The sequence below is a fragment of the Hyperoodon ampullatus genome, assembly GCF_949752795.1.
Source record: "Hyperoodon ampullatus genome assembly, chromosome: 14".
Taxonomy (NCBI): Eukaryota; Metazoa; Chordata; class Mammalia; order Artiodactyla; family Ziphiidae; genus Hyperoodon; species Hyperoodon ampullatus.
In genome coordinates, this window is record NC_136927.1 from 21,880,106 (window position 1) to 21,905,125 (window position 25,020).

Sequence of the window (25,020 nt, forward strand, 5' to 3'; positions counted from 1 at the left end):
GGGGACACTGCAGAGGGTCAGTCACCACGCACCAGGGTCCTTCTGACCCACCCAAGGCAGCCTGAGGGCATCCCTGGAGCCCACTAACATGTTCTGGCCAAATGAGGGCAGCGGCAGCACCATAGAGGCTTATGGGAAGGGATGGGGACACGTTCACAGACGGGGACCCGCACCTGGTCCTACGTTTACGCTGACACGGAGCAGACGTCTGCAACGTCATGCTCTTTCTCAGGGACACTGCTATTCCTCTGGTTCTTTAAAAACAAAACCGCCAATACTGTCACCATTAACAGCCACTGTACTGGAACTCAGATCACAGGGAGCGCTAAGCTGCTCTTCAGTGTCCCCGTCACGTCGTGGCCAGCACCCCGCACACCCATGAGGGCAGGACCAAGCCTGCGACGCCAACACACCAGGGCCGTCTGCTCCCTCCTCTGACAGGTCCCAGGCACGTCTTTCACGCGTATAGAAAAACCAGCTTTGAGGCGATAAGCAGGAAAAACATGGATCCTTTCCACAGCCTCCAGTACAGAGCAAACCCCACTATGTACACAGCTCCCAGTGCAGAACAAAGGGAAGCAAAGGGCTGTTGAGAGAGAACAGAAAGGAGGGAGACCAGCGAGGTGCTGACCGTGGACAGGAAGGCTGGCTCTCAGGACAGAGGCGCTGCAGGCTGCCGCGCGACAGAGGATGTTCTGGTAAATGTCACTTGGGGGATGCTGGGCTGCTCCCCACAAGACGGCCAGGAACCAGAACCCAGATGCGGCATCCAGGGAAACCTCCAAGCTCTCTGTAGTTTCCAGTCCTCAGAATAAAAGCCCGCCGGGGACCATCCGGCCTCCCCGTCACCTGCTCTCTGGGGTTGCTGCTGGCAGGATTTTGCTTTCCATTCTTTCACACCCAACCCTCCTAGATCCTTTTACTTTTGTGTGTCCTTTGTAAGCAGCTAGCCTTTTCAAGTTCCAGTTTGACCATTTTTCCTTTTAATTGCTTCCTTTGGTCCTGTTGCATTCAGTGTGGTTACAGAGAGTGGATCCACCATCTCATTGTTTGCTTTCTGTTTGTCACAGCTGTTCTATCTTCTTTTGTTCTTTCTTGCCTTCTTTTGGAATATTTTTTATTTTCCATCTCCTCCCTCTAAAAAAGTAAGCCTTTTACTATTCTTTCAGTGGTTCCTTTAGAGATTATAATAGGTACCCTTGATGCATCAAGGTCCAATTAATTGCATTTTACCTGTTCCCAGGCAACACATGGTCAGAATTAACTCCACTAGGGACAGTCCAGTGGCTAAGACTCCGAGCTTCCACTGCAGGGAGAACGGGTTTGATCCCTGGCCAGGGGACTAAGATCCCGCATGCCCCCCCAAAATAATTAACTCCACTCACCTCCCACACACACTCATGTGCTGTTGTTATCCTGGATTTTAGTTCAGTGTAATGTCTTAAATCCCACAAGACATCATCAGTATTACTTTATCCCGCCAGCAGTCACCCAGAGTCACCCACATACTTGCCCTTTCCCTCCTGTATTGGGTGTTTCCACCTGAGAGCATTTTCTTTCTGCCTGAAGAACACCCTTAAGTATGTCTGTCCTTTAGTAAAGGGGCTGCGGCTGACAACTTGGTGTTTGTTGGTCTGAAACTGTCTTAATTCCCCCTTTATTCCTAAAGGGTATTTTTACTGGGTTGGAATTCTGGTTGGTAATCATTTTCTGTTTCTAGGGAACTTTGTAAGCTTTTGGTGGGAATGTAAAATGGTACAGTCTCTGTGGAACACAGTGTGGCAGTTCCTAAAAATTAAAAGAGTCACCATATGATTCAGCAATTTCCCTTCTTTGCATATAGCCAAAGGAACTGAAAGCAGGGTCTTAAGAGACGTCTGTACACCCAGGCACTTTGAAATGTCACTCATCATCATCGACCTCTCCACCTCCCGCAGCTCCTGGGAAGGTGAGGTGGTGCTGGCCCCACCCACCCACCCTGTTGCTGCCCCCCTGCCACACCCACCCCAGGCAGGCTCTCCTCCAGGCCCAGCGCCTGAGGCCAGAGTGCCACATCAACCCACACCTGGGATGCACAGCGAACAGACACACCACAGACCAAAAACAGCAGGCAGCGCAACCCTGATATGGAGGTTGAGCTCGGACCCCGTCCACTGTCCCAGGAGTGGCCTCTAGAGCTATTCCTATGTTCCAAGATGCAGGCCACAGCCACACACTGACTGTTGTGTCTTCAGCCACCTTCAACCTGGCTCCTAGTCCACCTCCTTCCCAAAGTGACATTCTCAAGAGCCTGGGCCAGGCGTTCCACAGAATGTCTCACGTGAGATCTGCGTCTAACATTTCTGGCAGAACGTCACAGAAGCAATGCTGTATCACCTCAAGGAAAACCATGGGACTTCCCTGGTGGTGCAGTGGTTAAGAATCTGCCTGCCAATGCAGGGGACACGGGTTCGATCCCTGGTCCAGGAAGATCCCACATGCCGAGGAGCAACTAAGCCCTTGCGCCGCAACTACTGAAGCCTGTGTGCCTAGAGCTCGTGCTCCACAACGAGAAGCCACCACAATGAGAAGCCTGCGCACTGCAACAAAGAGTAGCCCCCACTCGCTGCAACTAGAGAACGCCCGTACACAGCAATGAAGACCCAACGCAGCCAAAAATAAAAATAAATAAAATAAAATAAATTTATAAGAAAAGAAAAAAAGAGAAACACCATGCTGGTTGGTCCCAATATTGGTGGCAAACCCAGTGCCTGCCAAGTGTTTCCACTCTAAATTTATTACTTTTCCTTTGTAATTAAGAGGTAATTTGTGGCAGAGATACTTTGAGATTATATACAAATCCTGTTCACACCCATCACTTGATCTGTATTTATCAGTTGGCGTCCTATGTACCCGAGGGGATTTTTATTTTATCCAGTGGATTATAATCCATTCCTTCCAGCTCTGCTCTTCCCAGAGCCCAGAGTCTGAGAACACTCCCCCACTCCCAGCCCCAGCCCTGACAGATTTCCACCAAGGAGGTATCCGTAAACCTCCTTACCTGGATCCCCAAGGCTTCCTCCTCTGCATTTTTTATCACATTGTCTTGTATTCTTGAGTGCCTGATTATTTTTCATTCAGTACCTGGTTATTCTGGATGGAAAGCCAGACACTGTGTGAAAATCTTTCTAAACTGGCCGCCTGGGATGATGCTTTCTTCCCCAGAGCGTATGCATTTTACCCTAGCCTGTGGCTGGGGCACTAGGAATCCAGCCACCTGGAACTGAGAGAGTCCGGGCTGGGCTGCAGGCTCTCAGAGGGTGGGGGCGGAATCCCGACCCACGCGTAGGGCACCTTCCTCCCAGGCAGGCCCCAGCCCCCTGGAGCCCAAGGACCAGCCACACTTTCCAGACTGTCTCCCTGGGCTCCCTTCTCTGATGGGGCTGCCATTCCTTCCTGCTTGGTTAGCTCTCCAAAGGCGTCAATCTGATTAAAAAGAAAACCAGTTCCCAGCGTTTCTAGCTATTCTCAGCAGTTTGCCCTGAACTGTGTGGTTGCCCAATACTAGAAGTGTGATTCCTCCATTTATGGGAGACCTCCTACCCCCTGGAAATCCTCTGGATGAAAGAGGATTCCTAACTTGCACCACTCCCAGGAGGAATGTCGATCAGACCTCTCTGCTGGCCCCACCACCTGCAGCCCGGCCTGAGCGCTCACCCCACACAGCCCCGCAGAGCCCAGCGGGTGAGGCCTCATGGAATCACTTCGTCACCTTGGTCAGCAGAAGTCTTGTGATTTTTTACTCAGAAATTCAGGCACATACTGCATTATGCTTCACGTTATGCTCCTGCTTGTTCTGGCATAAAAGTAATGCCTTAAGTGGCTTACCAAGTCCGCTGAGCATTCCAGAAACACACTCAGGTTCCTGTCCTGCAGCAGCTTCACACACTCAATTTGAGAAGCAACGCTTCTGGTTGCCACGGCGAGACAGTCCCTGTGCCACTCGCCTTCACGTCTGGCTGGAGGAAACGCCGGAGACCAGATACTCCACTCCCTAACTCTCTCCTAAGCAAGGTGGGAGGTCTCTGAGGGGCCAATAAGGTGCAGTTTGCTTTTTTTAATGTTGTAATTTGGCCACATACAAGTGCAGTCGCCTCAAGTACCTCCTAGAATTTTACTTGTGATTCTACTGGCCCCTAAAATCCCAAATCTGCCTGTGGGACACTGGTCCTTGCTAGTCACTGGGCCTTGGCCCACACGGAGTTGCTAACTGTGGTGTGCGATGCCCATCTCTCCTCCAGCAGGTGGCAGCTTAGGAATGGCGCCTGGCACGCGATGCATTCACTTGCCGACGTGGGGACATGGCTCAGCTACAACCTGAGGTTAAGCAGGAAAGGCACTTGTCTCCGTGCCAGGTGCCACTGGGAACACAGCCAACGAAACAGTGTGGCACAGGGCAGGGATGTGAACAATGATTAAGGTCATTTCAGACAAAGAAAATAAACAGAGACCAGAGGAAAGACAGAGCCTACGTGGCTTCCCCGACTGGTCAGACATGAGGCCCACTCAATAGTGGGCCTCAGCACAGCCCTGGAAGCCCTGCTGGCCCCCGTACCCGGCACCCTGCCACCCACTTCCTGACTCTGGATGCTGGAGTCGTTTCCGACTGTGGCAGCCTCGTGTCTCAACCCACAATCCTTCTGCTCAGTGCCACACGTGCTGGAACTGGCAGGGCCCAACCCCCAGAAGTCACACCCATCTTCACCCAACACCTACTCCTCACTGAGCTCAAGCCTCACCATGTCCCAGGCCCGCATGCGGCGGGGGCTGGCCTGTGCACTGTGGGGGGGTCTCTGCTCACACGGAGGTGTTGGGGACGCACCACTGCACACTGTTCACAGAGGCCTGCAGTGGGAGCTGTTGGGTGGGAGGTTTGCCACGTGGCCAGAATCACTACCCCAAAGGGACAGCAAGTCCACTCCTGAGAGCACTTCCTCCATCAAGACCTTTAACTGATTAAAGGTCACACCTTCTGGACGAAACAAACCATCCCAAATGTGACCAGCATACCACCTGCTGAAACAGCATATCTATATCCGTGCACACACTCGTGGTCCTCGGCATTAAGGAAAACGCGCTTTGCTCCTGCCCACGGGGAGGCAGTTGGTGGCGCGGCCACCTGGTCTTTAAGGCAAACGTGCACTGCTTCCTCGGCCCTGCACCCCTCGCCATGCTCACCCCGCTCCATCTCTGCACGTGCAGCCCCGCAGCACCTGGGAGCTCAAAACCCTCCGGGCCATGGAAACCCTCCGGGCCTGGCCACTTCAGGGTCTGAGGCCAGGAGGCCTAGAAGGGCAGACGTGTGATGGAGGGAGGGGACTGCCGCGCTGCCCAGGGTCCCCGCCCTGCACATGCCACTCTCTTCCCTGAAGAGACCATCCACCGTACACGCATCGGTTACCATGGGAACCGCAGCACAGGTCCTCAGTGAGCAGAGACCGAAGCCCACTCGTACCTTGGCCCTTCCTCCCGGGCAGGTCTAGGCCCTCCACCTGCCTCTCCCCAGCCCAAAGGCCACAGCTGCCACGTATCTTAATTCCTACACTGCAGTGCCTCCAATAGTGCTACGTAATTCATCCAGACTCCGCAGTTGTTTCCAACTGAAGGGCTGGTCAGAAGACCCTGACTCTGGAAATAGGAATCCCGCCTTCCTCTGTTTAGGGGAGCAGAGGGAGCAGTGCTGCTTCCTTCTCTGGGGTCTCCATCAACTCTTCAAGGTGCAAGAAAATCCAGAAACCTTGTCTCAAGGTCTGGCCCACGCTCACCCCCTCACTCACAGACATGGCGTGAGGAGAGCTGCGGCTCGGGCTAGGCCCTGGTGAGCTCGCCCCGCCTGCCGGACCCACCTGCCCGTCGTCAGCAGGAACCGGCCCCACTCCGCCTTTGGCTGGCTCTGTGACCACACCTGGCTTCCACACCTGTAAACCGAGGAGAGCAGACCCAGAATGAGCCCCACAGGCCCACGCACATTGCTAAGCGGGAGCGGGCGGCCTCGTCCTATGAGCAGGAGGGCAGAGTCCTGCTGCCCTGGAAAAGCATCAGGAGAGGTGGGCTCTGGTTCCTGTTCTCTGTTTTTAAACCCACAGAAAATAGTATAGTTACGGAATTCATGGGCAGGAACCACAACGATGCTGAATGAGTGTAAGAGAACACGGCTGACCTTCCCCACACTGCTTCTGACAGAGGGCTTTTCTCTCTCTAAGCAAACGCAAGGATTTAACTTTCAGAATACGTAATTCATTTGTATATTCAAACATAAGAAAGGTTAAAGGTACACCCCTGTGAGCAGGGGGGTTTATCATCCCCATTTCAGAGGATGAGGGGAGCTGCCATCTGGTCTGCTCGGCCGGCCTGCAGGAACACGGACGCTGCGTCCCCTGTGCTCCTAAAACCCTGGGTCCCTGAAAGAAGGCACATGATGTCTTGCACACAATTACAGAGCGCGGTGTGAGGGCTTCCGACACGCGTCCACCCTGTGCGGCCGCCACCGTGACCGAGAGGATGAGTGCGTCCACCCCCCCAGTTTCCTTGTGCCCCTTCCGATCCCCTGTCCAGCCCCACCCCCACCCATCACTGTGTTCTCTAGAATCTCACACAGGAGCACACGCCCCCTCTCGTTTGCTCCGGCTGGCACATGGATCCTGCAGTCCACCCACGTCGGCCCTCTCATGCCGGAGTGCTGCCTGAGGATTGGGGTGCTGCAGTGCGCCCTCCACCGCCTGGCAACCGCTCTCCTCTGGGGCTGCACGGCTCCACAGCGGGCCAAGGCCAGCGCCCACCCTTCACTGCACCAGCTCCAGGGAGTGCAGGGAGTGCAGTCTATAGAATCACGTGGGGGGAGGGCACCCAGACCAGAGCTCTCTCCCCTCCACCCTCAGGGAGCCCAGCACTGAGGGAGGAGCTCCCACCCAGACCCCAATAGACATGCAGGGCTCGCCCGGCGTCCGACCCCACCCGTCAGAAGGAAGGCAGACAGGGCGGCTCCCGAACAAGGCCACTTGACCCCAAAGCTCATCTCCTCATATTACAGCGCCCTCGAAACCACAGAAAAACGACTAAGACAAAGGCACAGATGGCAAGGACACTTCCTCATTTCACTTGTAAGTCCAACTTTTTTTTCCCACGCCACGTGGCTCACGGGATCTTAGTTCCCGGACCAGGGATTGAACCCGGGCCTTTGGCAGTGACAGCCAATGTCTTAACCACTGGAGCGCCAGGGCCCAATCTGCCCTCACCACCACTTACCAGCTACTAACCTTGCGCAGGTTCCTCCCCTGCAAAGTGGACCGACAAGGGTCGCCTCTTTGAAAGGAGTCCAAGCATCCTACAGAACAGTACAAACAAGGCGATGCCGAGGGCCAGGCTATGCAGAAGGCCCTCAACTCAGACGGGTCCCCACGCTGTCCTGCACGGTGCCCCACACAAGGAACGGGACAAGGCTGTGTGGTAAAGGCTGCAGGTCACAGTCAAATCCCACAATTCCACCTAACTTCCTGTACAATGCTTAACAAAGCATATTCAAGGCTCTGAAGTCAGAAGAACATCATACTCAAGGGAGGCCAAGCACTCCTGACTTGAAAGATTCACAGAGAAGAAAGCTGGGGTGGGGGGGTCCACCTGTTATAATTTCCTCTTTGCCACAAATCTTTTATGTAGCTATGCTACGCAAACCAGTAACTCTTTATAATAACTGTTGAAAATTCACATTGTGGGTGAGGTGGATTATGGAGCCCATCTTCCCAGGGAAGATTACACATGTGTCGAGAAGACTCCGGAGGGATCCACATAGAACAGTGCTACCTGTGAGCAGTGGGGTATCAGATCGTTTTTCATTTATCTGTATTTTTCAATTTTACTGCACCAAATATATTTCTTATATAACTTTGATAATAACATGTCCCTGGAAGTTTATTGCTGCAGAGCAGTTGTTGGTATCTATGGAACAAGATATATGAAGACCACTTTGAAAATTATAAAGCGCTATACAGAAGTCACATCTGGAACTTGCCAACGAGAGCTCAAACATGGTGACAACCAAACCAGAAACCCTGTTCCTCTCTGCTTAGTGTAAACACTGCGAACTTAAATCAGCTTTTCTCTGCTCACAACCAGTTTCTCAAATGTCAGCAGAAATCTCTTCAGGACCTGGACTTACACAAATGTTTCACATCAGATTTTTAAGTTACGTGGATTTGATGAAGAGGAAGTTTATGTGGTAGTGTTTAAAAAGTGGAACAAAAAATGTTTCACAGGGGCTTCCCTGGTGGCACAGTGGTTGAGAGTCCGCCTGCCGATGCAGGGGACACGGGTTCGTGTCCCGGTCTGGGAAGATCCCACATGCCGCGGAGCGGCTAGGCCCGTGAGCCATGGCCGCTGAGCCTGCGCGTCCGGAGCCTGTGCTCCACAACGGGAGAGGCCACAACAGCAAGAGGCCCGCGTACCGCAAAAAAAAAAAAAAAAAAAAAAAAAAAGTTTCACAGAATCTGCCACCATGATTTTTAATAAATCATTCTCGTTTCAATGATGGGGGTCAGCCTGCATCCAGCACTACCCTCACCTGGAGACTTCAGCCCCTCCCTCCAGCTTTGACCACTCAAAAACAAGCTCCAAGGAACTTACCAGGTCCAAAGAAGTGCCAATCACGCTTCACACACTCACAGTCACAATAAACATTCAGAAGTGGCAACTCCCAACAAACTGAAGGCAATTCAGAGTAATTTACAGAGATGCTATCTATGCCTGCCCCCTGAGGTCTTTCAAACTGAGCCAGAGACTCTAGACATGGGTCCTTGCTGATTTCAAAGCAGCAGATCCCATGGCAGACCCATCACCTCTTTAACACAGGTCTGAATCAGTCGTCAGTCAATAACCTGAAGCGAGGCGGGAGGCTGAGGGCTGCAAACCCGAGATCCCACAGAACTCTGCTAAGGAGACAAGTTCTTGGGGCTGAAGCTACAAGACCAAATCGGTGACTTTCAAAACGTGGCTTATTAAAAATTTAACAAAAAATTTAAAAACATCCACTTATGAATCTAGTAGTCAAAGTCAAAACTCTGTTCATATAACAGTATGATTTGTTCCCTTGAAGTAATTCAGAAATCAGAAACTCCAAGCCTCGGGTCACCCTTTTCACCTTGTAACATCACCACATAATCCTCAATCCTTCTCTAAGCTAACAGGACACCCGTGTCTGCCTTCCTTGACGCAGCACACAGAAGTCTGTCCAGAAAGTGAAAACCTGAGGGAGAAACACAGATTCTTCGGGTACTTTGCTTTTATAAGAGTTATTTGATTTTTCTGCTTATGAAGCTTTCTTTCACAATGTTTCAAAAGGATTTTCTTTTTAAAGGATGTTCACTGTACCCAAATGAACTTACCCTGACCACCTTATGAGAAAGCCCAACTAGGTAAGATACATCCACTGTTTCCGTATGTATATAGAGTGGACCCTGTGAAAACAAAAGGCCTGGGCTGCTCTTATTTGCCAGTCTTTGTTCACCATGGAATGTTTATCTTTATATTATCTCCAGCACAACTGCAGGTGGCACCACAAAACTTTACATTCCAAAGCGAACCGAATTTCAAAGAACCAAGGGGCAAGTCTGACATTCCTTCAATGCTAGGATGTGCAAAAGCATTCTCTGTCACTGGCCTAACCCGGGCTCAGGCTGCCACCTCAGGGCACAGTGCCAGGCCTCATCAGGCCCCTTCAACACTGCAGTTTCCATGCCTGTGGCCCTCGGAGGCTGCCTTGAGGGTGGAGCACAGCCACATGGCTGGGAACCCAAGACCAGCAGAGGACGGGAACCCCCAGTGGGGGCGGGAGGGCTCCAGCACAGGTACACCTGCGAGCCTGTTTTCCACCCCCAGCAACAGTGCTGGAGACGTGGGCTCAAACGTGGGCCTGCTGCAGAGCGAATGCTGAGCACAGCACCTCATGCTATGGCAGGTGCACGTGTCCTGTGCACACACGGTATGCGGGGCTGAACCCGTCTGGCGTTTGTGCTGGGTAACGCTCTATCCACCAGGGCCCTGAGTTTGTTTCTCACTCAGGCCAGTTCGTTACGTTCACACTCTTCCCCAACAGTGAACCTGGCCACTAATCCACCCAGCCACCTTTGTCACATGGGGAACAGGGCAACAACACTCAGATGGATAAAAGCAATACAAATCCAAACAAAAGAAAACTCTAAATTTGTTTACAGTGATTAGTAAATTCATTTTACACCTGAAAAACGAATACATATGCAATAGGTCTAGAGTTTATACTCAATGTATACCACATTCTGTGTGATGGACCTAATTTTTTAGGTCACGTCCATTTCTCAAAAGACAATTCCTACTTTAAAATGTATTAAGCATTAAAAATATAAGAATATGTTCATATTAATTTCTATATGTTTATAAAGATGCTTTGGAAGGACACACAATTATTCAGATTATTTACCTTTAGACAGTATTGAGAGGGTGAACGGGGTGGGTGTCTGGACCTTGAAGAATGTTTGAGTTGTATAACCCATGGAGCATTTACTCTGATTTCCACTGATTTCCGCAAGGCAGGATAGCCTCTCTGCCAGAGGCAGCTTAAGGTAGGTCCAGAGAAACAGGGATGCCTATCAGGACTCGTCTCTTCACAGATTTCTCTGACTTTTAAAGCCACACAAGAGAACTACCTAATATAAGCGTTCATCTAAATCAAGCTCTAAGTAAACAGCTGATGTATAAAATAAAGTGAGCCTTGGATTTTGGTGTGCAAGGTGGACTTGCTTGCTGCACACCTTCACCACCTGCAAGGACACCTGCAAGAGAGTTGGGAGTGGGGGTCTGAGCCCACCGTCCCAGGCGCGATGTAGGGGAGGCTGGTGGCAGCCACTGCCACGGTTTTGCCCCCGTGCCCAGTGGAGGCAGCCACCGCGCCAACCGCCCAAGTATATAGAATTTAAGCATTCTCTCAGAAGTGTATGGTAGAGCTAAAGAAGACAACCAGCCAAGGGTCATCTGAAATTGTGATTGGCTAATAATCCCAGGACAAAATTAGAGATCACTACTCAAGCATAAGGCCTCTACAAAGATGTTTGATATAAAGGCTTGGGCTGAGTATGTCGTGGAATGGGCTGCAAAGGACCCATATGGCTTCCTTACAACAGTTATTTTGGCCCTAACTCCATTGTTTCTAGCAAGTGCTGTACTGTCTTAGAAATTGGCCAAGATGATTGAGGCCAGGGAAAAGGAGCAAAAGAAGAAACAAAAACGTCAAGAAGATACTGCAAAAGCTAAAGGACTAAAACACGATTGAAAGAATGAACAGGCTCTGCAACCAGAGGAAAATTGTCTGGAAAATTATGCAGCTTTGCAAGGACCCATTAACGTTGCTTTTCAGATCTTATGATAGTATTACTTAGTAAACTAAGTCTGAGCATATGGAAGAATCATGTTAGTTCTCACCTGTACTGTAGCAACTTTCAGGCTTCGGTGTAGAAGTCTGTTGACAGTTACTGTAAATTGGCATTTATTATGCTACAAATTCTTTATAACTGACTTAGTCATTTGCCTTTTTGCAGCATATGTACTAAAATGAAAACATCCTGTGGAGAAAAATGGCTTTAGATTATGGACTCTATTCAAATAATGGCTTAAAATGGGGTCTTGTTCTGGACAAAGGAGATTAAGAATATAAAAATCAGAATTGTCCGGAGGTGAAAAGTGTGCTTTGGCTTAAAAGAGATACAGTGTATTAATCACATCTTTTCTCATTATTACTTATTTCTTGGAATAGAATCATTTCTGGCTTCCTCAAAGCAAAATAATGTTATTCAACGACTACTTCTATTTTCTGTATTTTTCTCATTTTAGCTTTTGAGATACTGGTAATTACCAGACATTCTGCATCTTTTAAAATCTAATTTTATAAAGAATTCTCTTATTATCTTGACTATGTAGAATACCACTTACTAGATATAACAATTTTTGTACATATGAACACTGCCATTTTCTTAGCGATGACTTGAATAACACTATGATTTAAAGCTTGGAGTAAAACTGCCAAGCCTTGTAGTACCGTGGAACCAGTTAATTCTCACTTGTGCTAAGTAGAAATGTGAAGTACTTAAAATGTCTTATCAAATAATTTGCTGATTATATAATACCACTTTTGTTTTCTATTCCATTCTTTTAATTCATGTGGTAGTGATGTCCTTTACTTTTTTTTCTTTTTTTTTTTTTGCGGTACGCGGGCCTCTCACTGTTGCGGCCTCTCCCGTTGCGGAGCACAGGCTCCGGACGCGCAGGCTCAGCAGCCATGGCTCACGGGCCCAGCCGCTCCGTGGCATGTAGGATCTTCCTGGACCGGGGCACAAACCCATGTCCCCTGCATCAGCAGGTGGACTCTCAACCACTGCGCCACCAGGGAAGCCCTGTCCTTTACTTTTTTGATCAAACAGGTTCATGGTGAAAATTAAAATTCCAAATTTCTTTTAAGGAACTTTTAAAGAGTAACAGTTAAGTCATATTTCATAAATGGTAAAGAAAGGCTTAACAGTTGGAAAATTTTTGTTTATCATAGTATTAATTGGGTGAAAAAGGTGTAAATTATGTCAAAATGAGAACGTGTTATAATTAGAAATAAAGGGCTGAAAGATATCTCCCTCAGTTAAGTAGTGTAACTGGAACTTTTTACTCTTTAACATGTCTTTTATAAACGCATGGTTAATCATTTTATTTGTTGTCAGTAATTAATAGCTTATTAACATTTTCCTCACCTCCGATAATGAATCTTTTTTTTTTTTTTTTTTTTTTGCCGTACGCGGGCCTCTCACTGCTGTGGCCTCTCCCATTGCGGAGCACAGGCTCCGGACGTGCAGGCTCAGCGGCCATGGCTCACGGGCCCAGCAGCTTTGCGGCATGTGGGATCTTCCCGGACCGGGGCACGAACGCGCGTCCCCTGCATCGGCAGGCAGACTCTCAACCACTGCGCCACCAGGGAAGCCCGATAATGAATCTTAAATGACAAAAAAAATTGTCTAAAAGCTTTAACTTAAAATGAAACTAGAGGGCTTCCCTGGTGGCGCAGTGGTTGAGAGTCTGCCTGCCGATGCAGGGGACACGGGTTCGTGCCCCGGTCCGGGAAGATCCCACATGCTGCGGAGCGGCTGGGCCCGTGAGCCATGGCCGCTGAGCCTGCGCGTCCGGAGCCTGTGCTCCGCAATGGGAGAGGCCACAACAGTGAGAGGCCCACGTACCACAAAAAAAAACAAACAAAAAACAACAACAACAACAAAAAATGAAACTAGATATTGAAATAAATTTGATACTTTTTTATATAAAAAAATGTTTTCATCTGTTTTAAGGCACAAGATAGCTACCAAGGAAATTAGATCTCTTAAGGGGCCGAAGCATGAGAGAAAAAAGGAAAACAGACAGGCAAGTCAAACATACGGTCCCACTTTTCTCCTTGAGGTTCTCAAGCAATGACTTCCAAGCTGAGAATGTGAAAACTTCCAGAATTCTTAAGTGGGTATTCCAAGTGCACCAAAGATGTGGGCCCTGGCGAAGACCCCAGGCCTTCAGTCGGGACCCCAATGGGCTATATCCTAGAAGAAGGGATGAACCTGAAATAGACCAGCCTGCCCAAAGACTGAAGTCTTGTGTTCAAATCAGATTGGTTCCTGGCTGGAGTAAAGTGACAGGTCCCCACACTAAAGGCCAGTCAGAAGCAAAAGTAAGACCTCATTGGAGAAAATTACGATCAGGAACTTGAAACGATCCCTGAATTTTTCATATACAATGTCTGGTGTTCAATAAAAACTGCCCAGCATACTAGGAGACGGGACCAACTGACTCAAGAACAAGAGAAAAACAAGACAACAGAAACAGAACCACAAAACACCCCAATTTTAAAATTATAGGACATTAAAATATATGTGATTAATGTGTTCAGTAAGTTAAAAGACAAGCTGGAGAGTTTGAGCTGGGGACTGAATATTAAAAAAAAAAACCAAATGAACACTAAAACTGAAAAATATAACAAATGAAGTTAAGAACTCCACAGACAGACGTAACAGTAGACTACACACAACTGAAGAGAAATTAGTGAATGGTACATAGGTCTGGAAAATATACATACTGAAGCATGGTAAGGACAGAAACTACTGAGAAGACTTAAAAAGAAGAAAGGTCTGACACATGAGTAACTGGAATCCCAGAAGGAGAGGAGAAAGAGAGAATACAGCAGAAGCAATATTTGAAGAGCTAATAACAGAACTTCCCAAAATTCATGAAAATCATCAAGCCAGAGATTCAAAAAGTACTTCAAACCCCAAGCCAGATAAACAGACATGATAGTAAAACTTCAGTAGTTTTACCAAAGACACAGAAGAAAATCTTAATGGTGGCACCAAAAAATGACAAATTACCTTGGATGGTGCAGCTGTAGGACTAAGAACCCACATGCCGCGGGCAACTAAGCCCACACCACAATACTGAGCCCACACGCCGCAATGAAAGATCCTGCACGCCTCAACAAAGATCCTGCGTGCTGCAACCAAGATCCGATGCAGCCAAATTAACAGATAAATAAATACATACATACATACACATACAAAAAAAATAAACAACAACTGCATAAAAAGCAATGGGGGAGTACATAACTTGTGTTAGTTTAACCTTTAGTCTTTACATTTTCCGGTAAGTGACAAAAGAACCAACTTACACTCAAATAGGTCAGGGATGCATGCTGTAATCTCTAGAGGGACCACTTAAAAAGTAGTAGTACAGGGCTTCCCTGGTGGCACTGTAGTTAAGAATCCGCCTGCCAATGCAGGGGACACAGGTTGGAGCCCTGGTCTGGAAAGATCCCACATGCCGCAGAGCAACTAAGCCCGTGCACCACAACTACTGAGCCTGCGCTCTAGAGCCCGCAAGCCACAACTACTGAGCCCGCGAGCCACAACTACTGAAGCCTGCGCACCTAGAGCCTGTGCCCCGCAACAAGAGAAGGCACCGCAATGAGAAGCCCGCGCACCGCAATGAAGAGTAGCCTCTGCTCGCCACAACTAGAGAAAGCCCACGCACAGCAAGGAAGACCCAACGCATCCAAAAATAAAAATAAATTAAAAATTAAAAAAAAATAGTAGTACATAAATGTAGAACAAGCTAACAGAGGGGGGCATTTGAATAACAAAAAAATTTAATTAATCCAAAAGAAACGAGAAAGGAGAATGAGGAGGAACAAATAAAACATAAATACTAAAAGATAGCTTTAAGTCCAAATATATTGGTAATTATTATATATTAAATATAAATCAACTAAATATGCCAATTAAGAATAGATCATCTGGGGACTTCCCTGATGGCACAGTGGTTAAGAATCCGCCTGCCAACGCGGGGGACACGGGTTCAATCCCTGGTCCAGGAAGATCCCACATGCCGCGGAACAACTAAGCCCGTGTGCCACAAACACTGAGCCTGCACTCTAGAGCCCAGGAGCCACAACTACTGAGCTCACATGCTGCAACTACTGAAGCCCGCGTGCCTAGAGCTCATGTTCCGCAACAAGAGAAGCCACAGCAATAAGAAGCCCACGGACCGCAATGAAATGTAGCCCCCACTCGCCATAACTAGAGGAAGCCCGCGCACAGCAACTGAGACCCAACGCAGCCAAAAATCAATAAATAAAAATTTTAAAAAAATAGATCATCTGGATTTTTTAAAAACTATCCATATCCACCTTATAAGAGAAATAACTTAAATATAAGAATATAGAAAATTGGGACTTCCCTGGCGGTCCAGTGGTTGGGGCTTCACCTTCCAATGCAGGGGGTGCGGGTTCAATCCCTGGTCGGGGGGCTGGAATCCCACATGCTTCACGGCCAAAAAACCAAAAAACATAAAACAGAAGCAATATTGTAACAAATTCAATAGAGACTTTAAAAATGGTCCACATAAAAAAAAATAAAAAAAAAAAAGAATATAGAAAATTTCAGAATTCCGTGGCAGTCCAGTGGTTAGGGCCCTGCACTCTCACTGCCGAGGGCGTGAGTTCAATCCCTAGTCGGGGAACTAAAATCCCACAAGTCGCACACTGCGGCCAAAAAAAAGAATATAGAACATTTGAAAATAAAAGACTGAAGTCTCTTCACAAGAAAAAAAAATTTTTTGTAACTACATACGGCGACAGATGTTAACTAGACTTACTGTGGTGACCATTTCACACTATATACAAATATCGAATGGTTATGGTGTACCCCTGAAACTAACAGAATGTATGTCAATCATATCTCAATAAATAAATAGGGCTTCCCTGGTGGCGCAGTGGTTGGGAGTCTGCCTGCCGATGCGGGGGACGCGGGTTCGTGCCCCGGTCTGGGGGGATTCCACGTGCCGTGGAGCGGCTGGGCCCGTGAGCCATGGCCGCTGGGCCTGTGCGTCCGGAGCCTGTGCTCCACAACGGGAGAGGCCACAGCAGTGAGAGGCCTGCATACGACAAATAAATAAATAAATAAATAAATAAATAAATAAATAAATAAATAAATAAATAAAAGATTGGAAAACACATAAATCATGCAAATACTCTTAAAAGAAAGTTGGGGTAGCTATACCAATATCAGACAAAGTAGATTTTTAAGCAAAAAGCAATATTAGATATAAAGACATGTTATAATAATAAAATGGTCAATCCACAGAAACAAGTAAGAACTCAATGTGTATGCATGTAAACTATGGACTCAAAACACATAGAGCAAAACTTGACAGAAAAAACAACAACAGACAAACCCATGTTCATAGTGGGAGACTTCAACCAATAAATTCAGCCTCGACATTCAACACTAGTGGCATATTGAAACACATAAGCCATAGCTTGTTTCTGAATCCTTAATAAAAGGAATCAGATAGAATTTCTCACTTGATCTGATTTTTTTTAAAGCTAGATTTCTTTATCAAAGGTGCGAGGCCAAAAAGGGTAAAACCAATGCAGAGGTAGCTCCTGGCTGTGACATGAACCACAAGGGAAGCAGCCACTTCCTTGATAAAAGTCAGGGGTCTCAGGACGGGGATGTGAATGCTGTACTCAAGGGCACACGCGGGCGGGTGGATTCCGCACACCTTGCAGGTGTTTTCTAAGAGCTCGAGTCATTTCTTTCAGTACATATTTATCAGACCTGCAAGACAGTATCTTAAGCCAAGGACAAATAAGACTAAGACACGGTCCTTCTCAAAGGGCTCTGAGCTGTTTAAAGCTCAATATGAAAGCCATTTCAATGTGCTTTTACCATCTCCCCCCAGCACAACTCAGGGTCCCCAACAATCTCCAGGTTGCTAGACGTAAGGACGCCAGCCCCCATCTCACATCACCTACCAGCAGCACCAACGGTTACTCAACCCATCTTTCTTGGTGCACTTTCTTCATTTGGTCTCCAAGACCCCATACTCCGCTGGTTTCCTCCAACCTCACTGCCAGGTCTCCACAACCCTCGGCAGTGGAAAGCCGCCAGAGGCCTTCTTGTCTCTATCTACGTTCGCTCACTGGGATGTCACAACAAGGCTCACGGCTCCAAACACCATCAATACACTGGCAATTTGAGAGAGACCAAAGCAGAAGCCACAGTCTCAGAAATGCCAAGTCACCTCTCTGCGCTCTTCTCCCAGCCCTCGCCCCTCGGCCACTCTGCCCCAGCTAGGCTGCCCTTCCTACTTGCTCTTCCCTCGTGCTCCTCCAGGTACACGGTCTGTGCTCTCACCTTCTTCAGGCTTTGCTCAAAAGTCACCCTCCAGAATGAGACCCTCTCTGGCCACTCTTGTGAAAATGGCAACCCTCCCTCTGCCCCAACTTAAACTGCACCATCTGAAATGCTCAGTATTTTACTTGGGTTCTCATCTTGTATCTCTCCCTGTTAAAAGTGTAAGCTCCACAAGTGGAGGGATTTTTGTCTGCTTTGTTCACTAGTGAATCTCCAGCTTCTAGAAAAGTATGTGGCACATGGAGGACACTCAATGAACAAATAAAGCTGTATTTCTGTCAATTCTCCTTTTAAAGGGGCAGCTGTATTGGGGCCACACAGAGTCATCTTTTCCTGTCTGCTCAGACACCGCTTTTCTTGGTCATATGTGGACCACTGTCCTTGAGCCCCCCTTTTGTTCTCCAAAACACCGATCATAATAGTCTGCTGAGAACAGTTATTTTACCAGCAAAACGGGTTTATTCAGGAATAGCAGAGAATTGCAAATCAGGACGACCATGCTATAGCAAAAACTACAGGCAAGTCCAGCAAACAAAGGAGAGGAGTGTTACTTTATAGAGAAAAGGAGGAAGCTGAGAGGGGTGCTTTGAACCAAAGCCCCTTGGAGGAAAGCAAGAGTTCAGGGTGGTGATGGATTCCTATTGGCTGAGCTGCAAGGGTTCCAACAGGCTGGGCTTGGCACTGGGCAAGAACTCTTCCTTCCTCCTGCAGGGGCAGTAAAGTAGATACCTCCCTGCTGGGAATGCAAGGTACCTCTCTTCCTGCGCGGTCTCTAACTGAGGTGGAGTGTAGGGCATCAGAGCTCCCCTTCTGGACTCCAGACTTTAAATGAGGTTTCCTTTATTCAGTTTCACAAGTCCATTGCCAGCACAGGGATCAACTGTCCTCAGATGAACGAACAGTCCTCAAGAAGATTCAGTAAGAAATCCAAGAATTACACAAGAATGAGATACAGCATCCACATCTTCCCCAAGACACAAACCCTTCAGCCATGCCTAATTCAGGCAAGCTTAACACACAGAACAAATGTGCTCCTGACAAGTTATATGTATGCATATAATTTTTATCCACTGAATAATCTGAAGGGTACTAAAGGCATCCCAAAGAGAATTCTCATTAAAAAAGAAAGACTCGGGCTTCCCTGGTGGCGCAGTGGTTGAGAGTCCGCCTGCCGATGCAGGGGACGCAGGTTTGTGCCCCGGTCCGGGAGGATCCCACATGCCGCGGAGCGGCTGGGCCCGTGAGCCATGGCCGCTGAGCCTGTGCGTCCGGAGCCTGTGTTCTGCAATGGGAGAGGCCACAACAGTGAGAGGCCCACGTACTGGGAAAAAAAAAAAAAAAAAAAAAAAGAAAGACTCGGACTTCCCTGGTGGCACAGTGGTTAAGAATCCTGCTGCCAATGCAGGGGACACGAGTTCGAGCCCTGGTCCAGGAAGATCCCACCTGCCGTGGGGCAACTAAGCCTGTGGGCCACAACTACTGAGCCTGCACTCTAGAGCCCACAAGCCACAACTACTGAAGCCCGTGTGCCTAGAGCCCGTGCTCCGCAACAAGAGAAGCCACCGCAATGAGAAGCCCACACAGTGCAACAAAGAGTAGCCCCCGCTCGCAGGAACTAGAGAAAGCCCACATGCAGCAACAAAGACCCAACTCAGCCAAAAATAAACAAATAAAATATAAATAAATTAAAAATAAATAAATAAACTCTTCCCAAACTGACATGAGTTTAAAAAAAAAAAAAAGACTCCTTCCACAATGTTACCACCTACAAATTACATATTTTACGGTCATCACATTAGATCTTCCCTAAACAGCAGTGCTCCACATCTCCTTTTCTTTCACTGACTTCTTCCCAAAGAATTCTCATTTGTATTTAAAATAAGTTTTGCAAACTAGGCCCAGCTCTATAACCATAGGAAAAAGGAGCAGTCTTTCTCCCACATATGCAGGACTTCTTGACACAACCCACCATGTCTCCCTAATGAGGGGTGGGTAGGGGCATGATGCTAATGTGAAAGTTAATACACAGAACCCTCACTTAAAATGGAGATGGGGGAATTCCCTGGCAGTCCAGTGGTTAGGACTCCGTGCTCTCACTGCCAAGTGCCCGGATGCAATCCCTGGTTGGGGAACTAAGATCCCACAGGCTGGGCAGCGTGGCCAAAAAATAAATAAAAATAAAAATAAAAATAAATAAAATAAAATGGAGTTGGGAGGCCAGGAAAGGGAGCCCTCACACCCTACCATCATAATTGCAGACCCAACAGGAAGAGACATACCTTTGCATCTCCAACATGAAGAAGGAACACCCAGCAGGACCGAGAGAGAATTTCTCTTTGCCTGGCAACAGCTCAGCCAATGAAAAGCCACTGTACTCTGAACTCCCAGTTTCCTCCAATGGGTTCTTTGTTTATAACAGCACCTCCCAACTCCTCCTTCTCCTCTATAAAAGAAGTTCCTCTCCTTTGTTCTCTGGACTTGCCTGTGGCTTGCTATAGACTGCATGTCCCAAATTGCAATTCTTTGCAATAAACCCATTTTCTGGTAAAATAACTGGCTGTTATATTGTTTTAGGTCAACACCAGAAAGATTTTTAAATGCTGATCCATGAACAATTAAAAACAAAAAAAGGATGATTTTGTCTTTTTAGAGTATATATTCAGAAAACAAGAGCAGGAGAAATTTAGTAGAAAGAGCTGAAAACACAACAAAAAGAAAAGAAACAGAAAATAGAGGAAAAGAAACAAAATTTAAAGGATCATTCCAAATGGTCCAACATCTAAATAATACAGGCTCCAAAATGAGAAAAGTAATGAGAAGTATTTTGACAGGCACTTTTTAAGCCAATGCAGCATAAGGGAAGATTTATGTCAGAAAATCAAATATCTAATCAAATGAAAAAATGCAACAACCATAACTTTAAAACACACACACACAAAAATGGCACAAGAAAGAAAACGCTTGGCCCAACTTGGCTCAGCAATGAAAACACCAAATATGGATGTAAACCAAACCCAGAATGTGTTAATAATCAGGCCAGGTGGTGGGGAAAGGAGAGCATCCACAGAGACTGGCTGAGGGCAGATGCCCCAAGGACAGCAGTATGAGTACATCACTCACAAAGGCGGGTGTGATGGACTGAGAGTCTACATCCCCCAGATTCTCAAATGGAGGCCCTTACTCCCCCGCCATGTGGCTGTATTTGGAGACGGGGCTTCTAAGGAAGTCACATGGTTAAATGAAGTCATGAAAGTGGGGCCCTGATCTGACAGGATCATTACCCTTACCAGAAGAGATGCTGGGAAGCTGTCTCTCTCTCCACACAGACACACTGAGAAAAGGCCATGTGAGCAAACCAAGAGAAGAATGGAATGAAACCTACCTTGCCAGCGCTTTGGTCTGGGACCTCCAGCCTCCAGAACCGTGAGAAATAAATGTCTGTTGTTTAACCCCCAAGTCTATGATATTTTGTCCTGGCAGCCTGAGCTAATACACTAGGGCAAGACACAGTTGGAAGCGGCCATCCTGGAAAGGCCAGGGGGTCATAAGACTGCTAAATTTAGTTATCAGCCTTTTAGCGTTATTTGAATTTTTCCTTCTCTCCATTTTTTTAATAAAAACTAAAATTAATTAAAATACTGGTATAGGGACTTCCCTGGTGGTCCAGTGGTTAAGACTCTGTGCTTCCAATGCAGGGGGCACGGATTTGATCCCTGGTCAGGGAACTAAGATCCAGCATACCACACTCAATGCGGCCAAAAAAACACAAAACAAAACAAAACTGGTATAGCAGTGCAAACATTAAGAAGACCTAAGATCATACTAAAAGGAAACATTTATATGCATCCTTTTAAAAGAAAAAACATGCTGTTGAAAAACTGCACATAATTCACACCCTCTTGTGATATATCTTTGTATATATTTTAATAACATACTTTCGAATTACAAAGGTTTATGTTTTATAGGAATTTGGAAAATGTAGAAAAACAAAAAGAAGAAAATAGAAAGTCTATGTTCTCCAACTATGCAGAAGAAAAATCCCTATGCAATCAATCCTGCTATTAGACATTCAAGTTATTCTAGCTGCTGGCTATTACAAGCAACATTCTTTACGATTTTTTTTTTTTTTGCGGTACGCGGGCCTCTCACTGTTGTGGCCTCTCCCGTTGCGGAGCACAGGCTCCAGATGCACAGGCTCAGCGGCCATGGCTCACGGGCCTAGCCGCTCCACGGCACGTGGGATCTTCCCGGAGCAGGGCACGAACCCGTGTCCCCTGCATCGGCAGGCGGACTCTCAACCACTGCGCCACCAGGGAAGCCCTATGATTATTTTTAAATATTTGTTCAAGAGAAGACACTGGCCCTACAGACTAAAAATGAGCCAGTGATCCAGAGAGGGTCAATACCAGATAAAAGCACGTTAAAGATCTGAAGGGCGCAAGGCTGGATGAGCAGAGGGCCAGAGAATGGGAGCCTCCTGCTGCTGGGGGGCTGAGAAGGGTACCCACCCAGCCACACAAGGCAGGGCTCACCTCTATCCATCAAAACTGGAGGAGTTTGGTCCAAACAAAAGAGCTGAGTCCAGTTGCTACAAAGAATTTCACCAGTTCCAAGAAGGCTTGTGGGCCGAGGCTGTAATCCACCCAGGGGAGGGGTGAGGAAGAGTGAGCCTGAAGCCCTTCACATGCACGCACAAGGCCCTGTGCACGGCATCTTTGAAGACTGCGTTTATTTTCACAAAATCAGATAGCCAGCCTGAGTTCCAGGAAGGGACTGAAGAGATTTACTGAGTTGTTTCCTCAGAGCAAACACTTTTTGGAATTAATGAGCTCTGAGAGGACACTGAGTGGCTCACAAAAATGTGCATTTGTACTGATGTGACATGGGGGAAAAATAAAGCAACAATTTTCTTACACACACACGTACTCGGCCTCAAGCTGGATTGAAGAAAGAATTATTAGACTGCCTTCCTTTCCTAACTGAACAACCACTACTTGGCCAAATTCCATTATTTCTAACGATTGCTGGGTAAACTGGTGTAAATGAAGTCAGGATTCTAGAAGAGATTAACAGAGCCAGTGAGTATGAATCAAATTCCAGTCTCTGTGACGCTAACTGGTGCACAAACCTGCGAACGGGCTGATCCCCCGGCAGCTGAGCACAGAAGACACACGCGGCCAGTCGCCAGCCCAGCCTCCCCAACCCAGCGGCCAGGCGGCAGAACCACAGGCGGCGTGGGCCTCGCAGACCGCAGTCTCTGTAGGCACTTCCCTTTCATAAATCCACCAACGTGAAGCCCCAGACAAAGGGGCCTCTCTATTCCAAAATTCTTCAGTCTGACAGCTAACTGCACTTTCCCGGACTTTGTTGAAACCTGTCATCAAAGACTACAGAGTTTTGGGGCTTCCCCGGTTGTCCAGTGGTTAAGAATCCGCCTTCCAGTACAGGGGACGTGGGTTCAATCCCTGGTTGGGGAACTAAGATCCCACATGCCGTGGGGCAACTAAGCCCACGCGCTGCAACTAATGAGCCCATGCGCCACAACTAGAGAGAAGCCCGCGCGCCACCCCCCCACACTGCAACGAAAGATCCCACGTGCCGCAACTAAGACCTGACGCACCCAAAAATCAATCAATCAATCAATCAATAAAAAAACAAATAAATATTAAAAGAAAAAGACTACAGAGTTTTATATGACTAAAACAGAGAAAAAATATTTTTTGACTCTCCTGTAACTAGTTTAAAAACTTTTATTAGCCAGCCTCCCCCCACTGATAGGCATGTAAAATGCTCACAGTGTGCTGGTACCACGACAGGGTGTCCCGTGGACACGCTGTGTCACAGGAGCCTGGGGTGCAGTCCAGGGGCAGTGGGAAGTCCCCGCATCATGGAAGAAGGAAGAGCGTAGTCAGACCTGCATCTAGAAAGGTCCCTTTGGGCACTGTGGAGAGAAAAGACTGAGGCAGAGGCTCACCCAGAAGGCTCTGCGGGTCCAGGAGGAGGGTGTGGGGCCAGAGTGCAGACAGCGAGAGGCAGAGGGTTCAGCATACATTCGGATGGGGAATCAGGTGGGCCACGGTGACCTGATAGATGGTGGTGCCACTTCTGGAGGTAAGGATGGCCACGAGAGGAGCAGGTTTGGGATGGGAATTAACATGCCTCACTCTCAGGAGACATGATTATTAAAATTGGAATGTGTCATTCGCTACTTTGAAATCATTTGTAACCCAGATACAAATTTCACCAACATCTAGCAGACCACTAAGTTCAGATGATGATGAAGAACCACAGAAGGATGTGAAACTCCCTGAGCACCTGCTGTGTGCACTGAGCCTGCTGTGCTGCTGTGTGCGGGCATGCCCAGGGGTCAGCTCACGGAACCTCCCTGACAACCTCATTGGGCAGGCCCTTACTTCATCGTCCCCATTTTTACAGAAAAGCTCAGAGAGGTGAAGCAACTTCCCCACCATCACACAACCAGGAGAAGGCTGCCCCAGAAGACACAGCCTGTGGAAAAGTCACCAAGTGAGGGGTCCTTAAGTTAAACAACTGAGATTAATGTTCTCCCATTCAGCCAGCAAGGGGAATGGAAAGATTTGTAAACTCCTGTCTTTTTGTTTTTTCAGTTGCGCCACGTGGCTTGTGGGATCTTAGTTACCTGACCAGGGATTGAATTCAGGCCCTAGGAAGTGAGAGCGTCGAGTCCTAACCATTGGACCACCAGGGAATTCCCTGTCAACTGTCTTGAGAGCCCCACAGCTGCACACTAGGGCCTGTCTGAAAACATCTCCAGTGACCAACCTTGGGATCATCTGTTCAGTTAAAGGAATTCATCCAGTTGGACAAGTTATACACCTGGAAGGTGACAAGGGACTGGCAGCAGGGCTATGCTCTCTTCCCTAGCTTCGTACCCCACATTTAAGAGTGACTAAAAGCACAGCAGTAGGAAGAAAGAGGGGGAAGGCCACAGGGAGAGTCACACTTTACAAATGAGTCACCTTCCATCACAAATGACCTAAAAATTCAACAGTGAAGAGTATTTGCTGAAGGTCAAATCAAACAGGCTCACTATTAATGGGACCAGTGTCCTGAGACCCCCACGGCCTGGGCCACCGCCACCCTTTGGACTGGAGCTCCTCGGCAGCCAGGTGCCAGAGTCACCGCCCCAACCCCACCCGCTGCACTGGAACGCCAACCAGAAACCCCAGATCAATCTCACTTTTCCACCTTCCACACGAAACTATAC

At 47.7% G+C, this 25,020-nt stretch overlaps 1 protein-coding gene and 1 pseudogene across 3 annotated transcripts in view; one reads left to right on the top strand and one right to left on the bottom strand.

Annotated features, from left to right (window-relative positions):
• AXIN1 (axin 1) overlaps positions 1 to 25,020 on the bottom strand; it is a gene marked incomplete at its 5' end in the record, with an annotated part of 55,279 nt that overhangs the window by 22,984 nt on the left and 7,275 nt on the right. The gene's annotated exons all lie outside the window — the stretch shown is intronic.
• On the top strand, positions 11,111 to 11,335 carry LOC307062669 (small integral membrane protein 15-like; annotated as a pseudogene). Its single transcript has one exon. The product of its transcript is annotated as a small integral membrane protein 15-like (transcript).